General features: G+C 41.7%; 1 pseudogene across 1 annotated transcript; it reads left to right on the top strand.

Moving 5' to 3' along the window:
* The first annotated feature begins 1,738 nt into the window (after positions 1-1,738).
* On the top strand, positions 1,739-5,837 carry LOC147737079 (uncharacterized; annotated as a pseudogene). The gene has a single exon (XR_015295973.1). The product of XR_015295973.1 is annotated as an uncharacterized LOC147737079 (transcript).
* The last annotated feature ends 433 nt before the right edge of the window (positions 5,838-6,270 follow it).

The following is a 6,270-nucleotide window of genomic DNA, read 5'->3' as shown; positions in this document are numbered from 1 at the left end:
GAGTGCCCAGCTGTGAATATAAAAAAGGGAAGTTGAAATACATTAGGTCAAACTAGATTTTGCAATTAGGAAGATAGAATCCTGATTAGAGGGATAGGGGGGATGAGGTGAACAGTGGCCTAGGATGAACCTGGAAATTCGATAGACCAAGCCAATCTGGAAATCTCAGCAGAATTAGTAAACAACATCATTCTAAGATGGCTGCCACCTTGGAAATATTTATAAGCTATAGAACATGATAGTCCTTCTTACATGTCCATAAGAAGGACATGCTAAGTCCTATGTCAATATCTAGATTTCTAGAGGCAGCGCCATTTTAGATTGGGCAGGAACGTTATATGGGGAGAGGGTCGATACATGATGCAGGGCCTACAAGGGCCAGATAGAGCCCCTTTATGCCACATGGGTCCCAAACACAATCAGCGCACAAAAGGCCCCCTTAATCAGGCCTCGAGAAAACAGCGAGGGGAATCCTCCTGAAAAAAAGTTAGTAGTGAATGAAACCAGTCACCCCCATGAACAATAAGATGTGATGTATGGCACAACACCCTGGTGTCCACCTTGCTGTATTGAGTCTTCCTGATCCATCGCTTACTCCAAGAGCTGTTCTTGTTTTAACAAAACCTTGACCATATGTATCTACCCAAAGCTATAACTAGTATATGACTGCTATGCGAGCACACTTTTTTTTGCTAAGTTACTCTATGAACACCTTTGCTGAAATAAATAAGATTGTGGCATGTTCAAAGGAATTTTTATGTAAATTTCTCTGTATGATTAAATAGGTCTTAAATATGTCTTCATTAGTTTCAACAATAGTAATAAATGCGATGCTTTTACAATCAATTAAAAATTGTATATCCACATTCCAGTATTTTCCATTTAAGTAATTTAAATTTCTTTACATCCGACAGAAAGCAATCCTTGATTACACAAAATGCTTAAGAATAATGAAGATAATACTGTAAATCTGCAAAAGCAAAGTCCGAAACATTGAGTTCCAGTATTCAGCAAAACATAAGTGCCGACAGAGGCAGCCGAACCTGAACATAAAACTGACAGATCCTGGAAGTACCGTCCAGGGCAATTCAGTGGTTCTACGAGTCTCAGCGGTGCACCTCCGTGCCTCAAGATGAAGAAATGACCTGTAGAAAATTAAGGCAACACTGATCAACCACTTCTTGTGTAAACATGTCCAATACCAGCTCTGATCATGAGGTGGTTACAGCAGTGCTCTGCTTCCTAAAGTGATATCAGACCACCATTCAGTGCTGGAGGTGTATTGTAAACTCTTCCAAGCCATTCCATAGCAACCAGCGAAAAGCACAGTTAACTGAAAGTTAAAAGAAATGGGGGTTCTGCTATATAAAACACAGAGTACTGTCCCAGTGTCCACCGACCAGAAGGACGATAGATCTTTACTCGCAAGCTTGCAGAGTCATTATCCTTTCTAAAGACACAGTCGACCACAAAGAAGCCTTACACGTGTTATGAGTGTGGCGAGTATTTGGTGACCTCTGCACTTTAAAGTTTATTCAGAAAGCAAACAAGCAAAATACCACACACATACATGGAGTGTGAAAATAACACAAGTGCTTTATCGGTCATGTTGGCCCTTCAGACAGCACAGTCAAGAGATGTAGAAAAATGCATACCCGACTCAGGGACACTAACCAAGAAGGAAAAAAAATATACTTGCAGTGGATGTGGAAGTAGTTTTATTTCCTCTTCAGGATTAATGTATCATCAAAAAACACACTCAGGGGAAAAACCATATCATTGCAGTGAAAGTGAAAGTAGTTTTAGGAAATCGGCAACATTAAGGAATCATCAGCGAACACACACAGGCAAAAAACCATTTAAGTGCAGTGAATGTGTTAAGAGCTTTAGTCGATTAACAGATTTAAAATACCATCAGAGAAATCACACAGGGGAAAAACCATACAAGTGCAGTGAATGTGTGAAGAGCTTTTGTCAATCATCACACCTAAAACAGCTTCAGAAAACACGCACCGGGGAAAAACCATACCATTGCAGTGAATGTGTAAGTAGCTTTAGTGAATCTTCAACATTAAGGAATCATCAGCGAACACACACAGGGGAAAAACCATTTAAGTGCAGTGAATGTGTGAAGATCTTTAGTCGATTAACAGGCTTAAAATACCATCAGCGAATTCACACAGGGGAAAAACCATACAAGTGCAGTGAATGTATGAAGAGCTTTATTCGATCATCACACCTAAAACTCCATCAGAGAACACACACTGGAGAAAAACCATATCATTGCAGTGAATGTCTCAAGAGCTTTAGTCAATTATCAGTTCTAAAAATTCATCAGAGAACACACACTGGGGAAAAACCATTCAAGTGCAGTGAATGTGGAAGTAGTTTTAGGAATTCTACAACATTAAGGTATCATCAGTGAACACACACAGGGGAAAAACCATTTAAGTGCAGTGAATGTGTGAAGAGCTTTAGTCGATTAGCAGGCTTAAAATACCATCAGAGAAATCACACAGGGGAAAAACCATACAAGTGCAGTGAATGTGTAAAGAACTTTTGTCAATCGTCACACCTAAAACAGCATCAGAAAATACACACCGGGGAAAAACCATACCACTGCAGTGAATGTGGAAGTAGTTTTACGAGATCAGCTAACCTCAGACGTCATCAGCGAACACACACAGGGGAAAAGCCATTCAAGTGCAGTAAATGTGGGAAGAGCTTTAGTCAATCTGCACACCTAAAACAACATAATCGAACACACACTGGCGAAAAACCATATCATTGCAGCGAATGTGGAAGTAGTTTTAGTTCCGCTTCAGGATTTATGTATCATCAGAAAACACACACCGGGGAAAAACCATACCACTGCAGTGAATGTGGAAGTAGCTTTAGTAACTCATCAACATTAATGTTTCATCAACGAACACACACTGGCGAAAAACCATACCATTGCAGTGAATGTGGAAGTAGTTTTAGCTCCGCTTCAGGATTTATGTATCATCAGAAAACACACACCGGGGAAAAACCATACCATTGCAGTGAATGTGGAAGTAGTTTTAGTTCCGCTTCAGGATTTATGTATCATCAGCGAACACACACTGGAGAAAAACCATACCATTGCAGTGAATGTGGAAGCAGTTTTACGGATTCATCTAACCTCAGACGTCATCAGCGAACACACACAGGGGAAAAGCCATTCAAGTGCAGTAAATGTGGGAAGAGCTTTATTCAATCTGCAGAGCTAAAAAAACATTATCGAACACACACTGGCGAAAAACCATATCATTGCAGTGAATGTCTGAAGAACTTTAGTCAATTATCACACCTAAAAAAGCACCAGCGAACACACACAGGGAAAAACTATATTATTGCAGTGAACGTCTAAAGAGCTTTTGCACATTATCGTACCTAAAGCGGCATCAGAAAACACACACTGGGGAAAAACCATACAAGTGCAATGAATGTGTGAAGAGATTTTGTTGCTTATCACACCTACATAAACATCAGCGAACACACACAAAAGAAAAGCCATTCCAGTGCAGTGAATGTGTGAAGAGCTTCAGTCAGTCTTCAAACCTACAAAGACATCAGTGAGCATACCACTATCACTGATCCCACATAGAAATAAGCATAGAGCTGAGTGAATGTGGTAATAATGTAATTACATCATTCATAATACTGACCCATCCATTGGTGTGCATTGAACCAAAAAAAGTGCAGTTATTGTGAGATGAAGGAATTATAGAAACTGATAAAATTACAAGAATGCGGGACATTCAAATACCAGCTGATACAAAGCAGAGGATAGAAGACTGAACTAGTAGGAAAGAAGAAAAACACATATATTTGAAAATTATAAAAGTGTCTATTGTCTGCTATTGTTTATTTCCCTACAGCTAGGAAAAACATGAAATATCAGGAAAACCATTGGGAGACTAGCACAAAGTGGACTAAAAGTAAAGAAACATTGTTGGTTTTTATTCTGTGAGAGAGTTATAACAAAAGAAATCCAAGCACACCTGACCATGCTCCCTGTAAAATCAACTCCAGGTTAAGTACTTGCTCCGGCGACCATCTGCCCAGTCTTCTCCCATAACCCATTATGGCCCCTGACGACGCCACTAATTTTGCCGCGTCTTTATCCGTCAGGGATTTAAAGTCTAGTCGCTCATTAAATAATACGCCTAGGTAGGAAAAGGACTGGACAAGGCCTATTTTATAGGAGCCTATCCTATAGACAAATTTCCTGTTTGATCTTACCCCAACTGGCATAACATAAGACTTTTCCAGGTTAGCTGACAGGTCAAGTGTGGCCATGAAATTAACAAATCCATCGATCAGCCTCTGCAGCCCCCGCGGTGTTCGAGCTAGCAACACCACGTCATCCGCGTAAAGCAGGACGGGCACCGGACGATGACCTATTTGGGGGGAATCCACACTCAATTTGGAGAGTTCCCTATCCAAATTATTGATGTATAGGGAAAATAAAAATGGCGCTAAAATGCAGCCCTGCCGCACTCCACTCGTACATAGGAATGGTGCGGTCTTACTTCCATCTTGATTATAGCGGACCGTTGCCGATGTGTTCCAGTGTGGCTCATTGACATTTATAAATGAGTGAGGAATCATTTATAAATGTCAATGAGCCACATGTTTGTGATAGTCAGGTTGAGCACAAGAGTTTTATGCAGAACAGTACGGGCTCATTAACAAAAGTCACAGAGTCTCACACTGTTTGATAGCCAGACAAAACCACCATTTTACATTCTTGGACGACAATTTGTAGATGGCTAATGGAGCCGAATTTTCAAATGATTGTTCCACAAAAGAAATGAAAAAAAAAAGATTGATTGCACAAAAACAATATATAGCTAGAACCAATCATGATGCTATAAAATGTACACAATAATGACTAGCTTTTACATGTTAAAAAGAAATGTAATAGAATAAAAAATTATTTGGATTTTGGCATTTGACTGCTGATTGTAAAGAAATGAGATTGCTCCCCTAAACTCAAGATAATATGTACTGTCAGCAGGGAGTCTGATAGAGGTGGCAGTAGAAGGGGGACCTGTCTCTACAGTGTGACTACTGTGAGCAGGTAGTTTGGCACAGGTTTTTTAGAAGGTTTTTAAAAAGTTCCTTAAAAGGGGGTCCTGTCTCGACAGTGTGACTGCTGTCAGCAGGGAGTCTGGCAGAGGTAGTGTTAGAAGGGGGTCCTGTCTCGACAGTGTGAACTGCTGTCAGCAGGTGGTGTGGCAGAGGTGGCATTTGAAGGGGGTCCTGCCTCGACAGTGTGACTGCTGTCAGCAGGGAGTATGGCACAGGTAGCATTAGAAGGGGTCCTGTATCGACAGTGTGACTGCTGTCAGCAGGTAGTCTGGCAGAGGTGGCATTTGAAGGGGTTCCTGTCTCGACAGTGGGACTGCTGTCAGCAGGGAGCCTGGCAGAGGTGGCATTAGAAGGGGGTCCTGTCTCGACAGTGTGACTGCTGTCAGCAGGGATCCTGGCAGAGGTGGCATTAGAAGGGGGTCCTGTCTCAACAGTGTGACTGCTGTCAGCAAGTAGTCTGGCAGAGGTGGCATTAGAAGGGGATCCTCTCTCAACAGTGTGACTGCTGTCAGCAGAGAGTCTGACAGAGGTGGCATTAGAGGGGGCTTCCTGTCTCGACAGTGTGACTGCTGTCAGCAGGGAATCTTGCAGAGGTGGCATTAGAGCAGGGGTCCTATCTCGACAGTGTGACCACTGTCAGCATGGAGTCTGGCAGAGGTGGCATTAGAAGGAGGTCCTGTCTCGACAGTGTGACTGCTGTCAGCATGGAGTCTGGCAGAGGTGGCATTAGAAGGAGGTCCTGTCTCAACAGTGTGACTGCTTTCAGAATGGCTCTGCTTTCGACGTTCACATGAGTGACAAGGTTTCTTTGAGATGGGACTAGCTCTCGTGTGTTTTTGGAGAGAGAAGTGCTACTTGTGATACAAAGACCTGGGCTTCCCGTCTTTTAATTCAGTAATTCTTGTCCAACCAATGTATCATTTCTTAGGAAAGTTAAACATATGTCTGTGGCTTGGCACTCCCCTTGTTAATAATCCATAAAAATGCCTTAAAATGTTCAGTACTTGTAAGTATTCTGCTACAAGAGGGCTGTAGACATAGATGTGTCATATTTCAAAGAGACTTTTTTTTTAAGGTTCTTATTTAGTACAACTTTGTATACTGGGTGTTAGATTGTGTTACATCCGGAACAACGGTATCTGTGATAGACGT

Source organism: Lissotriton vulgaris, chromosome 1_1, assembly GCF_964263255.1.
Source record: "Lissotriton vulgaris chromosome 1_1, aLisVul1.2, whole genome shotgun sequence".
Taxonomy (NCBI): Eukaryota; Metazoa; Chordata; class Amphibia; order Caudata; family Salamandridae; genus Lissotriton; species Lissotriton vulgaris.
The sequence above is the reverse complement of the archived record's forward strand: the minus strand, read 5'-3'. Positions and strand labels throughout refer to the sequence as shown.